At 36.0% G+C, this 19,739-nt stretch overlaps 1 protein-coding gene and 1 long non-coding RNA gene across 7 annotated transcripts in view; both read left to right on the forward strand.

The window, feature by feature from the left end:
• Positions 1 to 19,739, forward strand: part of GSTCD (glutathione S-transferase C-terminal domain containing) — a 76,285-nt gene that overhangs the window by 37,540 nt on the left and 19,006 nt on the right. The window lies entirely within an intron of this gene.
• LOC142408709 (uncharacterized) lies at positions 8,497 to 13,243 on the forward strand. Its single transcript, XR_012775385.1, has 3 exons — positions 8,497 to 8,709; positions 8,830 to 8,927; positions 13,126 to 13,243. It is a non-coding gene; the product is annotated as an uncharacterized LOC142408709 (long non-coding RNA).

A 19,739-nucleotide genomic window follows, 5' to 3' on the forward strand; every position in this document is an offset into this window, starting at 1 on the left:
CCTCAGAATTTAGACCTTGCTTGTTGAAGACTCTGTGGAATCCTGATAATAATTGAAATGGTTTCCAAAATAATGAGTTTGAATTTCCAGGCCTAATTCACCTGTAATCCGGAAACTTGTTACTGACCAGTGTGGTGTTATATTAAGCAAGTAGCAGGAAAGCAAGAACTTATTTTTAGTATAAAAGTGTATTGTAAGATATTTATGATATGCTTTAAAATAATTATGTTTATGGATCAGTGTATGTGGATATGTTTCCTTCCTATTTGTAATGGAAATATAAAACTGTAAGCAAGTACTGTGAAAAGTCTTGTAGCCACGGATTTTAGAGTTATTTTTTTGTATGTAACTTTTAGAGTGAAGGGTTAAGAAAGACTGTTTACTCTTGAACAGCTTCTGAATATATACTTGTAGCTGATTTGGTCCTTTAACCATAAAGTAGCTGTACAGCTTTTCTATGTGTGCTAATCCTGAAATGGTTTGCATTCTTTGGTGGTTTCTGTAGCAAACTGGAAGTAAGCAAAAATAAATGTCACTATGCTTTAAGTGTAGGAAATGTGGAAGTAAATCCCAAATTTTACATCCAGATCCTGTAACTTCAGACTGGTAGTTTCCAAATAAGACATTTCATTTGTTAGTCACTTTAAATTTAGAGTTTTATTTTCTGTCACACCACTCGCCAAAAATCTTTGAAAATAAGTCTGGTGCTTAAAATCGTGATACCTTTTTCTTCTGTATTTTTTCTCCAGGTTTGCAGAAACTCTCACTCTTGTAAATAGACTGTCGGTCAGATAGTTTTGGATCTCTTTGTAAAACATTTGTTGATGCTGCTAGGTTTTGAGGGAGGTAGATGCATTTTGAACTAATGAATAAATCAAGTGAATGCTTCATGCTTTCTTAAGTTAGCCATTGTTGATTTTAGTGATTTTTTTTTTTTTTAAAAGTACATAAATGTAAACAGTAAACTTATTTGTTTGAGCACTCCATTGCTTGCCCGTTGCTAGACTCTCATTCTTTGTAATTCAGGTTTGTCATCCCCAAAATGTATTTCAGATTTACGTGAAGTAACCATAGCCTGCTAGGTAGGTATCAGTTTTGAGGAATTTTGACAATAGAAATAGATTTTGTTCATGTGGTTCCTCTCAGTTTATCTGATCTAAAATATGAAAGCCAACATAAATGGATATATAGCCATTTTTCAAAATTGTTAGTGGCCCTATATTCTGCAATGTATTTTTTGAGCACAATCTATTACTGTACAATTTTTGTGAAGCATTGCCATAATTTCTTCACTAGACTCTCATCTTTTTTTGAAAGACTGGAAATGATGTCTTAATTAAAATAATCTGTTTCTCTAAAACCAAAACAACCCCAATTTGAGCTGAGACAGTTCTTAATCCTGTGTTCTATGCTATTCAAAAAACATCTGCCAAATGGATTACTTTCCATCTTATCTACAGCACGTATTTGACATTCCTCTGCTTGTGCTTGTTAGTGGATGCTTTGACCCAGTTGTGATCCCACTTGATGTATATTGGAATTATAAGTTCTCTGTAACTTAGTTTGGATGATGTTAAGTAAGATGTGATGCAGAACATAAATCATACCTTCAATCAGCTTTCTTGACATTTTGGATCTTAATTGCTTTGTAAACAAAGGTTAGCTTGTTCTTTCTATATTTGTATCCCCCATTTTCTTCTTGTTTCATGGTTAATACATGCATTTTACACCTCTCTGTGTTTTTAACTGTGACATAAAGATTACAGCCACAGCTGATTCTTGCTTGTAGGGAGCAAGTAGAACATATGACAGAGATTATGAATGTTGGATCTCCTACTTGAGCCATAATGTCAGAAATTTTGTTTAAAGATTGGTTTGTAGCTTGTTGCTAAGGCAGACAATAGGGCTGAAAAATCACTGCAGTAACTTTCCACAGAACACACTGGTTGTTTGTAGATTCAGCTTCACCTGGTTTTGTGTCAAGTTCAAAACGTGCAGGTCTATATGAACGTATCTGTTCATGATTTTTTAATCAGGGAGATGAACAGATTTTGTGCTATATTTTTTCCTGAAAGTCCTGCAAGGATAAATTAATCTCTAATAATTAAGTAATATCTCATATCTAGTTTAAGGCATTTTATGAATGTAGAGCTTTTTTTGCATAAGTTGTTCATCATGTTAAAAAATACTGTAGGGAAATATTTGCTTAAAAACCCAGTAGTTTCTTAAGTTAGTCAAAAAGATAAAAAGAAGCTTCCTTTTGGTTTTGTTTTTTTGGTAAATTTACTTTTTACAGTGACTTGTAGAGCTTATTCTTCGCTACTGCAACCATGTGTGTACTTTGTTTAAATGTAGGAGTAGTCTGTTGAGGTCATGTGTAAAAACTGAGCAACAAGAGCTTCAGTAAAGTCACAGCTTTAATTGTGTGTTGTTCATTAAGGTGATTCAGTTACATTTGCTACTGTGCAATATACATAAAGCCAAAGAAATAAATTTTAAGACTCTTATTTAGTGTATTCTTTCAGTTTTGAATCACAAATATGCCGTGTAGTCAAGTGCTCCATACTGCATTAATTTCCCATTTATTTAATTTCATTGTGTGTCAGAGAGGGACAGAGCATAGTGCTCAACTCTTCCCCCCCCCCCAGTTATTTTTCTGAAGTCTTTTCAACCCAGTAATAATTAATTAATTAAAAAAACCCCAACCTAACCCTGTAATATTTTAGTCATTAGCTCAAAACAGCTTTATGGAGAAATCAAGTCTGGTAGAATGTGGTCCGTAGTCCATTCATAAGACATACAGCGGCTGCTGCATGAATAAAATTAGAAGCATACTTCATGATTATATTTTTATATAAAGCTGCAATACAAGAGGAGAAATGGGCTTTACAACAGCCATTGATTATCAAGGGATGTTGAGCTCCTTTGTACTTAAGGGGGGAAATAAATTGAAAACCACTGATTGCTTTATCTTCCATCCTCAGATTTCAGTGACTGTAGACTATTTATATTGTACTTTTCTGCCAATATTCACCATTACGCAGGTACAAGATGGAGGTTGTGGTTACTATCACGACTCGGGTTTTCTTAGATTTTGAAACTAAAAATACCCCTTAAAATTACTGAATACTCAGTTATGGATACTCCTATACTCATGTATAGTCTTTTTTTGTCCTATTATAAGAAACACTTTTCCCTGGAATTGCGATATAATTCTTTTAGTATAGAGATGCTTGTTCTGGCTTCATGTCTTTTCAGTTTGGTCTACTTAAGAAGTGGTTTAATCTAAATAAAATAATCCCATCAAATAGCCTCAAAATATCCCACTCTTATACAAGAAATGCCCATTTTAAGGATTATATTTGTATAACAGTATTGATCTGACTGATGACACTTTTCTTTGTAGGTTAGGCTTTGCTATGCTGTATCTGTATTGGTTACTGTCAAAACAGTTTTATGTCTTTGGCCTTGAGGAGAATTTGCTCACAATGTCAATACCCCTTTAGCTCGCTGCTCTTTGAATGCTTGCTTTGCACTGTGGGTATATAAGGACTCAAATATCTGCAGAACTTCTGTCTTGGAAATATCACAGGAGTATGTATATGCTGTGCTCTCATAGGTGGTGTCCATGCAAAGGTGAAGGGTCCCCATGTTTCTCAGTGCCTTTCAGCTGCTTTGAGGAGCTTTGATATCCTTGTGACCTGCGTTACTGGGATCTTCCCTTCTCAATTCTCCACACAGTTACAGGTCCAGAGGAATAATTCTGCCTGATTGTAGTGCCTACATTGTAGGTAGAATGGGATGCAGTAGGAATCTTGCAGATTATTTTGTGTGGAGTTTGTGAAGAGGAAAACTTAGGAAAACAGGATAACAAAAAAGGCAAACTGTTAACTCCCCTCTGAAGTAGATGACTATATTGCTGCCTTAGCTTCATATGCATTTGCTTAAGCCCAATTTGTCTGTGCACATGTGTGACAGGCAAACTTTGTTCAAACATACCAAACAGTCAGTGCAGTATAGAGCCTTTGTGTATTTTATGTTGCTGTTGCTCTGGGTTCTTTATTAGTCTTAGCTGTAATAGTGTGAACATTGCTGAGCTTGAGTATACGGAGTAGTTTATATTCTCATCTTTCTAGCAGAAGTGGTGCTTGATTTCCTTGGTTACAATAGTAATGAACAGTGGTATAATTATTGTTTTTCATCAGTATGTGATGACTGTGTGATTGCTTGCCTGAGAAAATAAAAACTTAATAATTTTGCATTGTATATAAAGGAAGAAATTTTAAGGAGGAAGTAATGCTAAAGTGGCTTAGCTTTTGTATGTTATCCATACATTTTTAAAAGTTAAATAAGTTCAAATAGACTATATTTTATTTTCCACTTTTATGTAGTGATTTTTGAGTGTCTTCATTTGTAAATGATGCAAAGCATTCCTACAGTCAGTTATCAGAAATATGTATGTTTACATATATTAGAATAGATTTTATGTTTAAGAACTATTAGCTGAGGCATTGCTTAGCAGAGGCACTGCTGAGGCATTTCTTAGACAGGTACTGCTATAAAGCATCTAAACTATTCATTTTTTTCAATGCTAGACACCCCCTATCACAGTTTATTAGGTGGTGAAGAGGTCTATAGCCACACATGCTTGGTGACCTATTAGGTCAATTTCTGCATCAGCATTAAATGATGATGATACAGTAAATGTATCTGTATGATCTCCAGTACCACAACTCTGTATTCACAGATGATGTTGATGAAGGAAAAAGAGTTCTATGAGACAATTTTTGCACTAGAAGGGCAGTATGGCACTTGAATGGGTTACCCAGGGGCCTGTGGTATCTGCATGCTTGGGGTTTTTTAAGAAATGGCTAGACCTGACCAAGTCTTGATGGTAGCTCTAATTAGAGCAGGTGGTTGTACCAGGATAACTCCAGAGGTCTTATCCAAAACACCATTGCTGTGATGATTTGTTGTGCTGTTTTACACAATGCCCTACAAATGTTTGCCTGTTGTTTAAATGTCGTAGGTTTATGTTCTATACTACTCTTTAACTACCTCATGGTTTTACTATTTTCTTGTGTTTAGTTGTGTATTTTTCATTAAGGCAGATGTTTCAATTAACCTGCCTTCTGGCAATTAGTAGGAGATATATTTTCTTTTTAAGTTTCTGAAGGCAGATGTTTCTTTAGCCTGAGTATTTTTTTAGTTGACTGAGCTGATTAATTTCTGTTGGAAAAGAGTTCATAATTTTTCATTTCTGTTGGCTTCAGATCAATTTCTGAAATATTTATGGAAATTCAGCAAGCTGTTTGAATGACTTCAGTCCACGCTACCCAATTTTTCTATCTCTCTCCATCCCCTCAAAACTGCTTGTCTAATTTTGTTCAAGTATAATAAAGCAATTAAAATATACTGGGGAGATGAGGGAGAGAAATGCGCTAATGTTTTTGCTTCTGCAAAGAACTCAACGTTGACATAAAGAGCAGGAAGACACTATCATACATTTCCTCCTCTAAATTAATTAATATAGAGTTTTCATGCTGGAGATAAGTTTATGGATGACCTTACTGTTTAGTTAGATAGCCTTAAGTATGCTGATAGTTTGTACAGTAAACAGAAGTCATGTGTAAAGTTAAGCTGAAAGTACTGCTGTTTGTCTGGCAGCCAGCTGTTCAGAGTTACTTGCTACGGAAGGGTCAAATGAATCATGTCTTTGTTTACATGTAAAGAACATTAAGAAAGCCTAGGGGACTGGAGTACAGTACTGGGCTGGTGCCCACAGTTTAATTAACTTTTTTTCTATTTAAGTCTCGGTCTCTGTTTCAAAGGTGGTTGAAGGGATTTATGGATTTTCCTGGCTATTTGCTTTTATAAACTATGTAAGAATAATACAAAAGGCCACCTGGCAAAAGGCTGCTTAAGACACAAGTAAAAGGAGCTTTTTGTTATTAGAACCATTGATTAGGCAACAAGTGCCAATTGTATATATTCATTGTCTTGGAAACTCAGTTTTTGCCTCTGCTTTGGATTTCAGGAAAATGAGTTAACCTGTGACAATCTTTACAAGCTTGAGTACTTTTATTCCTTATAATATCAGTAAGGAAAGACATACTTTCGCTCTTTTGTCAAAGGCATGTATATTTGTAGTGGAGGTATGCACAATTAGCTTTTCAGCAGTGTTTTTGAAGTGATCTTACATTGGATTAGCCAGAATGAAAGTATTTTCCATCTTTAGGCAGCTTTCTGAATTGATATATCCAAATTGTCTCTAATTGGTATTTTATACTTGCTCTGAAAATCTTCTAGGAATGTATTTATTTGTGAGTAAGTGCTGTTTAGCATAAGTGGACACTTCTGTGTTATTTGAGAGGCATTTCCCATTAGATGTAGACCTTCAGAAATGCATTAAAATATGTCAAAATTTTATTACATTTTCTTTTTATAAATGTGATGTAAAATGTTGTTGTCTGCATGTTGCATGTTTTTGACCCATCATGAAAAATTTCTATTTGTGGCAGGATTGTTTAACTTCACAATCTTTCTGTCATAAAGTGTGCGTAAAGTAACATTTGTTCGTAATGGACAACTATTGCTATGAAGTATGATCCTGATGATCACAATGTTGTTTTTATTTATTAAAAGGAAAAAAGTAGATATTTATTCTGCTAATTTAATTGTTTTGTCTTCCACTGCATTATAATTAGCTTGTGCTGATTATAGTCAATTTGTGCTTTACCTAGTTTGGAAGGATTACAATGGGTGGTTTGGATTACTGACAACAATGAAAAGGAGCAGGTTCAACAGGATCTTTCTGCAAAATGCCCTGATTCTATTAGTGTGGATAAATAACATATCTATTACAGCTCTAAAGGTGGCGAGGGTACCAATGGACTATCTTTATGAATACATTTGTTACGAAGCCTGTTTTTTTTCATAATAGTAAATGCCAAAGTTGCTTAGCAAGTGGTCTGGTTTTACATAGTTACAGAGGCAAAGGCAAAGCTGAGAATGCTGAAACACTTGTTGGTTCTGACCCAAATTGGTTACCTAGAGGACCATAAACGTATCGAAGGACTACTTGGTAACCGTGCTTGACTGTGGTATGCTACCTGCAAAATTGCACAGCTAGCATTCAGTAACAGGAACTTAATTATGGCTAAAGGACTGCCATCTCAGCCACTTTGGCTTACTCATTTTGTGTTCATAGTATGAGAAAGCACTGGAGGGAAAGAGAAATGCTAATTGAAAATAACTTTTCTTTTTTTTAATGTGTCATATGTACTTCTTATAACAAAAGTTTATTTATTATAGAATGCAATTCTGGAGGTTATGCAAATTTTAATGCTGATCATCAGCATTTACACTGGTAGACTGGTAACCTGGCAGAAGCATACTAACCTTCAACATCAGAGATTCAAAGAGCACTTATCCAAAGCTGATGACTCACTTCAGAACTATATAGAAAACATCCTAGTTAGCTAGATATTCAAAGGAATTAATTGTGTTTACTGTCTAAACTGCAGTTCATTTTGATTCCCCCCCAACTTTGCTAAGAAAATTAGTCAGAAAAAAAAAGAAATTAAAGGAAAACAGTTAAGTGGTCAAGCAGTTACTATTACTGAATTAAAACCTTTTGATAGAGTAATGTAATTCCTATATTTCTGATGAACTCTTGAATGTTTTTTCAGGCCTTTTAACTAACATAAACCACATGAATACCAGAGACACTCATTTTATACCGTAAAATTGATTGAATTGAGTAAAATTTTCATAAACTTCAGATTTATACAGGATCAAGCTGTAAGTGCTGTGATAATTGCAGTGTAGATCAGACAGGGTAGAAATCTGTAACCTTGGCCTTACCATGTGCAAATAGAATGCCTTTTGTTTGGAAGTCATATCCAGCCATTGTGAAATGATGTGGTTATTTGCATATTAAAATGTCAGTGAATTATGAATTGGTCATCAAACCCTTTGCAGTGTGGGATTTAATTTTTGTAATGACTGAAATGCAGGATGAAATTTCAAGGATGAAATTCCTTTTCATCAGGGTAAGTGTTTTGGAGGGATTCCTCCAGCCATTAACCTTTGTACAGTAAACAGACATGATGTGTAAAGTTAAGCTGAAAGTACTTCTGTTTGTCCAGCAGCCAGCTGTTCAATTGCTTGACGCATAAGGGCCAAATGAATCATGTCTGTCTTCTAAGCCAGCTTTTCCTGTTTCTGAATTAGTAGTTCAGGATTTCTCACTCTTATTGATAAGCAAATCGGAGACAGGAATAATCCAAATTATTAATATACCTAATATTTAAATTTTTTTTTCTTATTTAGAGGCTATGGTGGGAACTAATGAGATGATATATATCAGAAGGTGTCTTTCGGTCTTTCCTTCACCTGCTTGTGATTCACTACTCCTTACTATACAGAGCCATTGAGCTCTTACCTTTTCCTTAACAATCATTTATAGATATTCAGCATGAGGAGCTCAGAAAGGCAAATCCGCTATGTTCCTGCATGCACTGTGAATAAGCTGCCTCTTAACTACCAAGAGCTGGTCCCCTGGAGGCAAGATCCTGCTGAACAGCTGTGAGTGTGAATGACAGGGGCTTCTGGCCCTTGTTCTGACCTCAACAGGGGCCCATCTCTGTTTCCTGCTGGGGAAGGAGCTCTCCTGTTTCCGCAAGACACAACCACTCTTAGCCCCTGGTGAGCACTGAATTCAGCAGGAATTAGCTGTTCCCATTTCTCAGCAAGACAGTAGCTGTCAATCAGTATATTAGGCTTGTGAGAGGTAAAGAATCCGTTTGATTTTTGTTTCATTGTCAGGCAGTGACATCTTCATCTGAAGAAATTTTGCAGAAAGTGAGCAGCCCCTACCTCACAAGCCTGGACGTTGCTGAGATTTGGTACAATATTGTGCATAGGTAAAACAGCACTCCTTTTGTGGTTAGAGACCTTTTTCCACATTTAGCACAGCAGAGATTGCTTTTCCCTTTATTCTTTTCCAAAAGTTTTATCGTCTTTCGCTTTTAAGGTTTATATTGGTGTGCTTTCCTCCTCACATCTTACTCAAAACACTTCGCTATAAGTGATAGATGGGTTTGAGCACATAAGGAGCGGAAGATAAAGGCAGAAGGGCTGACTGCTCAGGTGTAGTGAGATAACAGAAAAGAAAAGCAGCAACAGAGGAGGTACAGTGAGGACAGGAGATGTAAATTTAAAGGAACATCACTGTTGTAAAGCTGTTACAAGTCTGTGTGCTGTATTGTGTTTGCTCTGACACCTGCTCTTTGAGCAAGATGTTTAGCACTCTCTACTACCTGTAACATATCCATTCGTAGAATCGTGAGATAATTCAGGTTGGAAGGGACCTCACGCAGTCGTGTAGTCCAGTAGGGTCAGTTATGAGGTCCTGCAACTGCTCATGAGTTCTGAACACATTGACTTCTCTTTATGGCATCTTGACCCTAAAGAAGTGAAGGTAGGGGAGAAAAGTGAAGGAAAAAGGACAGAGGAGTGAGGAGAGGCAGTATATGAATAAATGGGAGAAGAAGAAGCAAAAGAAGGGTAAGTGCAATGTCATTTTTTCTCACAGTTCTGTCATGACACAGTGTTTGATACCTTCCTTGAAATCCCATGATTGTATAATATTGCCTGCTTTCATTTTAAAACAAAATATTTCCCTAATCTTTGGGATTCTGGAAAAATAGCTCAAATATTAATCTCAAAGGCTTCAGAATGAGAAGAAGGATGAACAGACATTGTCAGTCTTAAATGTGTAGTAGCTCAGAATTTTGGAACTAATCTAGTGTTTTAGGAGAGGTGCTGATACATGATATTTCTGAAGATTGCTGTTGGCAATATTAGAATGTGAAAAACTTAGATGAGCATGGCTCTAACAAGTACATACCAGTGTGGATAACGCTCATTAATTTGAGTACATATAGAGACTTCATAATCTAGTACAAAAAAATTTAAAAACAATGTAAATACTAGATTAGAGGTGTAAAAATGATGTTAGCTGTTTCTGTCTGGATTGCTTTTTGTTGAATATTCAGAAGATGAGTTTTGAAGATGAGCAATTGGAAAAAAAAAGCAAAAACTTTTATAAGTAGAACATAGTTACATTCAGGGGAGCCCAGCATTAATTTTCATTTCTTTTTACTGGCATCTGTTGATCTTTATTTTTTTAAAGGTGACATTCTTTTGTTGTTTAAAATCCTCTAATACAAAAAAGGAAACAGACCAAATTCCTGCTTAGGTTGTCAAAGGTCAGTCTTCATAGCTGTCTGACCTTGTTAGACTACACCAAGATAGTGTATGTGAGATGAAGGGGGTTTTTTTTATGCCTGAAGTGATAAAGCTATTTTGCAAAGCTTGCCTTAATAAAGAGCAGATTGGTTAGTAAGATCAGGAGGGACTCCTATTTAAAAAAAATGGTAAGTTATTCTTGTGGAGTACAGTTGTCTGTCTTGTCCTTTTTATTGTTGCCCCATATCTATGTATATTAAACCATGCATTGTAGTGTTCTCTTCTCCTACTCCCTTGACTGTAGCTAAAATATCACCACATTTGATCATAAAAGCCTTTATATAGTGAAAAATAATGTGTATTCTGAAGTTTTCTGTTCTGGCCTTATCTGTTGACTGAAAGTGCATGCTATACATTCTCCAGAAGGATAGTTTATAGGCTTTATTTGTGATGTTTGTTTTTTTTGGTTTCTCCCCCCCCCCCCCCCCCCCCCCGACCCTCACAATGGGGGTTATTTTATGGCCGTTATTTTATGCATGTGCACATTAGTAGCTTCATTAATGCTGTTAGTTCTCTTAGACTTGTCGGGAACATTCAAGTTTGCAAAGTCTGTTTTTTGCAGAATGAAGACTGATACATTCTGAACTGCAAAGTGCAGAGCACCTATATGTTCTTAGCTGTAACGAGGCTCTGGGCAAATGAGTGTTGGCTTTTGTCAACCTGTTTGTTAGTCCCATCCTCCTCAGAGGTTAGTTAAACAATAAACCAAAACAACACAACTTTCCTGAAAATCTAATTATTGTTGTGATGAACTGGAAAAGCTAAGACACAAAATAACAATGAACATATCCAGTGATCTGATAGGAAGAGGTAAATAGACTGTATGCCAAAACAACTTAATAGCAATTTTCATTTAATAGAGATTGCTGCTTTTAGAAATATATGAAGCTGTAGAATTGGCATATGTACCTGTTACCTCTTCTGAAAAGTAAGCATTTACATGCCCCTTTACCAACAAGTAAAGGCATGTGGAGTGTTTCTCAAGTTCATAGTTCCAGAATATGTTTTGATAAACATTCACTCAGGGTTTAAAAAAAACCAACCAACCAACCAACCAAAAAAACCACACAAACCCCCCCCCCCAACAAACAAAACCCAACCAAAAACCAGCCTTCCTCTGAACTGTTTGGATAAATGTGGCTGCTGATTACTTCTATTAAAAAAAAATGCACTCTGGATGGCAGGATATCTTTCTGTCTGCTTCAAACAGACATATTATAAAACAAGTTATTTTATAAAATGTTAATAATAAAAATAGAGGAAAATGAGGTTTTCTCCATTGCAACCCAATCTATAAAACAGTGTTTTCCCTAAATCTTTAGCTCATGCTTTCGATCTCCAAGAGTGAATGGAGAGAGAGCTTAAAAATGGGAGGAGGTGAGGTGTGGAGAACAGTAATAAAAGCACAGTCCTTCAGTTAATATTGCTGGTGTTTATTACTCACTTGCTCTGTTTTGCTTATGTCTGTGATAAAGCAGGATATTTCATGATAGGATTAATACATTAAAATTCTGATGCAGAAGTAAGAAGTAAGATTGATTTATACAATCAGAGCCCGAATTTTTTTTTTTTTAATTTGACCTAACTCAGTTACTTTTGAAATTAAATCAGTGGGAAAACTGTTTTAAGAGGAAATTGAGTTAAGCCAATGTGGGAAGTCCAAGCTGAAAAGAAATGAGACACTGGCGTGTTTCTAGTGTACCTATATTATATTAACTAATGTTGAATATCTACATTGATTTTGCTTAAAATAGAATACTTTCATATATATATGCATATATATGTATATATTTGTATGTCTATATGTACATGTGGGTATATATATGCATATATACACATATATATGCACATATTTTTTTTCATATCCAGTGTGTGGTAAGGAAGATCAGAATAGCAATTTCCAAAAGTAAAGGAAGAGCAAATGAGTCAATAATAACCCCAAGCTATCTGATCTTTTATGTGATTGAACAAATGTTTTAGCCTCTGTAAACAAATACAACTATATAAATGTAATAGAATGGGCTCCTATTTCTCTGAGAACTACAAAATAACGATAGATTGTCTTGAGTCATCTCTGTGGGAGAGTTAGGAAGCAGGTGATTGCTCACCATAGATGCTATTCTGCTTTGCTTACATTTTTTATTAAGAATTGTTCAACGAGCAATTTTTCAATTCACCTGCAAGCTCCCTTTTGTACCTTAGGGTTCTTTTAATATTATATCCAGAATTAGGGAAAAGGATGGTTAACATTGTCCCTTGGTGATAGAAGTAGTAAAGCTTATCTTCTAGTCTGATTTTTGCATAGGAATTTATTCCTGGTTAAATAGAGGAAGTGATTTACACTTTGAGGGCTTCAGTCATGGCCATATGCATAAGAAAACCTACAAGAATTGTTACAAGCAGTCTTTGTAAGTATAAAACAATTCTGTTCTGTCCTAAAATGCTGTTTTGCTTTCTGGACAGTGTCACGGTGCCTAGAGAAAGCCAAGGAGGAAGCTGAAGCATGTGTGTACCATGTAAACATGGAGTACAGCACTAGGACATGCTTGAATAAGCAGTGAGTAAGACCTACTTCATATGGTGCAGTGTAGCATCTTACAGAGAAATAAGGAATTTGGGTTTCTGCACTGACAGGGCTGTTACTGCTCAAAGAGCCAGTAGAGTTGCAGTTACACATCATCTTGTGTAACTGCATCTTTCTGCTGCACCTTGTAGATATGTCTCTTGAAAAGGTTTGAGCATTTAGTTCTCCCAGTAGTCTTTGGAGATCTCTGGCCTCTCTGTCTTTGTATCACATTACAACTCTATGAGATTGTCTGCAGAGCCAAAAAGCATGTACCTTCCCCACCTGCTAGCTGCCTTTTGGGTATACCTTAGGAAGAAGGTCTTGGAAAGGCAACAAGATCAGAAGAATGAAACAGAAAAAAATTAAGGTTTGCTGTAGTTTTTTCTACAATAAAACATAATTTCCAGCATAGAGCTTTGGCTGCAGAGCTATTTGATACTTTGTGATGCTTCAAAGTAGGTCTTTTTGTTTCTGATGATTCTGTTCCCTGGTCTTCCAAAATGCAAATTAGATTCTTAGTCTTCATACATTGCTGCAGGTAGGACAACCCAGAAATATCTCAATATAATGAAAATGCTAATTAAATACCTAATTTAAAATTTTGTGAAGCTTTTCTGAGTTAAATGTTTCCATTTATTTTTTGATGAGAGTGATTTGGAAAATTCACCTATTGTGCAAATTAATTGTATTAGAATGTTAAAGGGAACTGATGTAGTGGAAAATGTAAAAACAGTGAAACTTTTTTTAATAATTTGACTGATATGTTCTTTGTCACTGTCAATTCCAGCAGATTTAGTATCCCCCATTATAAGAAATACTTTTTTGACCAAATTCAGCAGGTTTTGCGTTTCTTGAGTATTTTCAGCCTTGCTTCTCAGTCTATTTCATATCTTCATAAGCTTGTAAAATTTCATTTTAACATGTCAAATGATTTGTTTTAGCGTTGGTCTGGATCAGACTTCCTTTTTTTGAGTGGACTCAAATTTATTTTTCACATTCAGGTGTTCCTTTAATATTTTTCTTAGCAAAGGAAAGAAAGAGAATTCTCAAGATGAAGAAGCAAATCCTTTTTCAAAACTACTGTATTAGAGGCCAGCCTTTGAATGCTGCATTCGTGTCAGAGCTCAAAGTCTGACCCTTAGACTTAATGCACTTAGTAAAGGAGTACATTCTTTGTAAATAAGAGGCAGACTTCCAGTAGCAAACACTTTTTAGTCCGGCATCACTGGAAACAGCCAGACTTAATTATTTCACAAAGCTATGTAACAATAAAGGAGTTGGACTCCCTTAAAACAATTTATACCAAGCCCGACAAGTGGAGGGCCAAGGTTAGTGTCATTCTACAGTCTAGACTGCCATGAGGAATCAGTTAGGGACATTTTGCAGTGTTAATTGTTTTACAGCTACTCTGGAGTAAGAGCCTGCTTTATTCCCGAAGCTGAAACCATACTCTGAAGAATGTAACTTTTTGCTTTTAAATGGACAGATTTATATCAATTATGAGATATTCAAGTCCCAGTACAGGATTTGGTCAGACTTCTCTCTCGACAGCCACACTTTGTTTTTTGGGTCCCCCACCTTGAGTTATGCCAAAGTGTAAAAACCACAAACACACTATTTGCTGTATTGAATTCAAATACCGCTCAAAAAGGATAATCATCCTATTTTCCCGGTCAAAGTTGCCTCCCTCCTTCGTTATAAAAGATGGGTGAGAGGGAGAGAGGGATTGAGATAAACTTGCCTCTCGCATATCTATTTGGCAAATTTACGTTTTGATGTATGTATTTCAGACTGCGATTCAGCTGGGTCTTTACCATGACATATGATGATGTAGATGATGCTGAGACTGGCTGGCCCATCTCCTGCTACTTCTCAATCTCTCTTTTGGTGTGGTCATGCAATAAGAGTAGGGAACAGAAGTGGCTGAAAGCTAACAGTTCCCTTCCTGGGAGGGAGGAGAAGGGAGACATGTCAGTGCAGTGAAAGGGGGCAGCTGGAAGGTGGCCCCAGGCTGGAGAAGGGGAGGGAAGATCTTCAGCTCTCAGCACTGGCCCCCACAGATTGAATTAGAGCAGCTGAAGCTGAAGAAGTTGAATTGTTCAAGTAACCGAGGTGACCACTGGACTATAGCAAAGTTATTGTCCTTGCTAACTGTATTTATTGCAAGATTTGGCAGAGTTCTTTATAAGAAGGTATTATTATTTCTGACTAGTAAGAATATTTCTTTGTAAATAAATGTCAGCTGAGCTGGCATCCTTCATCTGTTTGAATTCTGCTTTTTCTAGCAGTTCCATGGGAACCACTGTACAGTTATATTAATCTGACAAATACTATATTTAAAAAGAAAAAAACACCCATAATGTAAAACCACAACAACCACTCCCAAAACAAAGAAGCAAACAACCCCCTCACCCCAAACAGGTACCAAAAATAGTGTGGCAGGAGGTAACATCATCAAAGTGAAGAAGATATGAGCTGAGTATTATCATAAGGAACTACCAGAAAAAAAGCTCATTGGTTTCAGAAAAATGTGTTCAGCTTAGTATAAAATAATAAAACTGTCTCTTTTGGCTTTTGCTTTATAGTTACTGAGACTTTTTGCTGCAATAAGATTAAATCAATATAGCAATAAATATTCTCTACCTGAATTTCCATGAAAAGTAGACTCACATTATCATTTGAATTAGTTAGCTGAGGGTTATGGAAAACCTAATAAAAAGATACTTCTTCTAAAACAATAGAAGTATGCAATTCTGCTATATGGAATAGGAGAATGCATGTATTGTGTGTTATATGTATGTTTTGGTAGCTGTGTGTTCTGTTGTACTGTGTTATGACTTCAAAGTTGAATAGGGTTAAAGTCTTAGGGATGATGTTTGGGTTTTGCTTATTTAAGGAAACTTTAATGGGTTTTCAAGTTTCACTTGAGAAATATGGAAGTAGTATTTGAGGACTGAAGGATTATATGAACTTGAACACTGACAAAAAGCAATATAAAAATAAAGGGCTTTTTGCCTGCTGAAAAGTTACATTTCTTTGTGCCAAAATGCAAGACCTTTAAGCGCCACAGAGACTTTAAAGCTCTGCTTGACAAGGGCTGAATTAGTAGTAATGTTAGGTTCGTGAAGCCAAAAAAAAATATTTTTGTTGTGACCATTAATTAAAAATGAAAATAAATCTTTCTGGGACTGTATGGCAATCTATCAGTTGGGGTCTTACGAAGGGAGCAAAGCATTTTAAGGGGGCCTTTCAGTGTATTGTAGGAAAAGATCATGTTCTTCAAGGTTTTGCCCAAGCTACCTTCTCTCTTATCGTTCTTGAAGACAACAATTAGCATTGTTTACCATCACAGGGCCTGAGAAGTGCAAAGTGAGCTGTCATATTTTTATATGCAGAAGTTTTAGCTGAATGTGTTGCCTATTTGCTGTAATGAAGGACTAGCATGCACAGACTAGTGTGCCCAGCCGTGCTAACTAATGTTCTCTACAGGCTATGTCACAGCTTGTGGCATTTCTGTAATTCTAGCTACCGAGCTCAAAATACAGAGGTAGAGCAGACAAAAGACCTATTGATTCGAGCTTGGTTTTCTCCATCTTTCAAGGGAATGTATGCTACTTACTGTGTGCACAGTAAGGAAGGATGAAACCTTGTTTGTTGGTTACCATGAAGAGTTTATTTTTAGGGAGTTTTTAAAGGCTATAGGCTAATATTTTTTTAAAGTATTTCTTATTTAATACTCAGGAGGTCGACTAGCTGAGTACTATGTAGTGGGTCTGTTGTTGCTGATAAAACCTATTATCATTTTACTTTTTGATTTTTAGTGACTCTAGGATCTATTTGCTGACTTTGCACAGTATGAAAATTTGATGGCGTTTTTCAGGAGTTGTACTTGATACTAATAAATCCCAGACCTTTTGGGAAAACCTTAGGGTTGGAGAATAAGAACGGAGATAAGTTGGATAAGGAAGCAAGAGCATTTGCTTGCATGGATTTTTGTGCTGTTAGTGGCATGACAGGTCTGGTCTGTCCTTCAGTATTGTGCAGGAAAAGGGCTCAGAACATTTGTGCTAATGCCTGTTGAGAGGCAGGAATTGGAAACAAAATTGTCTGCCTGGTCCCTCTTATAATTATGAAGATTGAAGTTGAAAGTGGATATAAGAGAGTGATACAAGAGTTACCAGGGAAAAAAGCATTTACAACAAATCCCATTAAATTAATTGCAGTGGTTACTTGAGCTCAGGAAGCCTTGAATTCAGAAGGCTTTCCACCAAGGGAGCTTGCAACTTTATACCGTGAATGAGCTCTAAGTACTTTTATTACTTGTTTTCACTGAATAGAAAGAAAGAAAATTTGGAAAGGTTGAAGTTACTTTTTTTTTTTAAGATAATGCTTGTGAGAACCAACCACTGCTAAAAATGAGTTACAGTGTAAATGAAGCCACCTAAGCTTATGAGGCAAATTTTGTTGTGTTCAAACCCATTTTGGAGAACAGAGCTGACCTTTTATCTTCACAGTATATTTCTGTACTAAGGGATTCTGTGTGCTTTGGCTGTCTTGAGGTTAAAAGGGCAAGTCCATACTGAATTCTGTCAAACAAAAAACTCTATGCTTTTATCATGCTTTTGGAAAGCCCATTTTTCTGTTTTTAGCTGAACCTGAAATTTTATCCAGTACTGATCAGGAGTTATGTCCCTGCTTCCTTCTTGCTATTTGTGCTGCCTGCTGCTTCTGCTGCCCACTAGTTCTGGACCTGCAATATCACAACAGTAGGCTTATACTGCAGTTAGAAGTGTGCCTGCAGTTTATAGAGATAAGCCAAGCTAATTTTAAGCCAGTAGCTTGGGTTTTAGCAGCATAGGAGCTGAATAGGTTTTTGGAAGGCTAGCTTGCCCTAGATGCAGAGCTGTCATAGCAGCGTTGCTGTTGATGTCCAAACTGGGTTATTTAAAGCAAGCATAGATTTACCAAGTTGAGCTGCAGTCACAGCTCTCACAGCTGTGTAATCACAGTCAGATGTAGATACTGTGTGTGGACAGCTCCTAGTGGGCTTCTAAGGAAGCTGTATGTGTTGGGAAGTCTGGGCTTGCTTGGCTGCTCATTTGCTTATTAGATGAAAGAATTCAAATGGGACTCAGTTTCTTGCTGCCTCCATAAAAGGGGAAGGCATCTGGTAATTTCTTTTTTGTTTTAGAGCAACTACTGTTTTATTAAGTACTTTATCAGGTAGAATCAAAATAATTGAAACACAAACAGTAAGATCACAGAATCGTATAGGTTGGATGAAAACAAACCCAAGTAGTAGCCTGTATTATCAAGATAAAAGTCCCTGTTAATTGTGCCCCCCTTGCCACTGCTGTATTTCAGGTGTGGGGAATATACCAGACAAATATAAAGTAGATTTTTGGATTCTTTTCATTTATTGCTCAGGTAGCCTCAATTAGAGGCCTTTTTAAAACTCAAACAATCCATTGTGATTGTGTGCGCATGTATGTGCGCAAAAGTACACGTACATGTATGCAGAGAACGTACTTGTATGTTTTTTCTAGGTATAGGATTTTCTAGGTGTTAATATCACAATACCTATCTGCCTAACAAATTATAGGTTTGACCTCACAAACTGAATTTCTAGCTCAAACGCCATGACAGCACTTGATTTTGCACATGCTGGAATGCCTGCATCTTCCATTTGCTTCAGTTAGAACTGTATGTGTTGAGAACATTTGAACATTAGTTTATCAAATGGAAGCATGAAAATTAGAGGCAAGCTATGGAGCAGTTCACATAGATATTTGGCACACAAGGAATTAGGGTTTCCAGTATAGTCTTTCATAAAAGTTTTTTCCAAGGATCTACTCTTGTGAAGGCGATGATTCCTTAAAATATATTTATCATTTTACATAATGTGGTACAAGTTTCATATCCACAGTCCTTGTATACATTTTTGTCATTAGAAAGTTTGATTTTCTCTTCTTTATGGTAACTTTCACAAAGTGTAGAAAATGTTTGAAATGTAACAGTGATTTTATTTTTATAAAATGTACTATTTTGTACTTACAAAGCTGATAAGAAGTGAGGAGGTTGGGTTCAATCTCTTAATCTCCATTAAGAAGTAGTACATGTTTTAATATGTTGCCATGCAGTGCAGTCACTTAGGAATTTTTTTTTTTTTAAAACATCCTTGCTCTGTTTTTATGAATGACTGTCTGTACAATAACTATGCAGAATGAACTCTGCCTTCTGTTGTCAGTTTTGCTCTTTTCTTTGCCCTGACAGTATAGAGTCTGATATCTTGAAAAGTGATTTTTTTTTTTCTCATTCTACCCAGAGCAATGTAGTGATCATTTTATCTGATAAGTTTGTTGAATTTGATGGGTTATTTGTAAAGTGAAATGTTATTTACAATAAAATATAATACAAAATAATACATTTTCAGGATAGAGATTTAAACAATAAACTGTATTATATATGCAATTTATGATGATGATGCAAATTGAACTGCTTTTGTAGTAACCACAAAACTTAGCTGATTTGTGCGTTTTGTTCTAAACTACTCCTTACTACTGAGGAAAATGTATTTTTAATGGACAAAGTTAATGAATTTAATACAAAACTGGAGAGTGCCCATACTCAAATATAATGTGGTGCTCCAAGTACAAAATACATTCATATTTCAGAGAACATTAGGATTGTTTGGTACACCTAAACCTCCTTCATGAAAACTCATTCAAGAGAGTTGTTTCAATACCTTTTTTCTTATTGTAAAGATGAGCTCATGAATATTTTTACTGTCAATATCTGTGTCAAACTCTGCTTTCTGAACAAACAATAAGAATATTCAATAGCTCTGTCAGCCCTCTGT

The sequence above is a fragment of the Mycteria americana genome, chromosome 4, assembly GCF_035582795.1.
Source record: "Mycteria americana isolate JAX WOST 10 ecotype Jacksonville Zoo and Gardens chromosome 4, USCA_MyAme_1.0, whole genome shotgun sequence".
NCBI lineage: Eukaryota > Metazoa > Chordata > Aves > Ciconiiformes > Ciconiidae > Mycteria > Mycteria americana.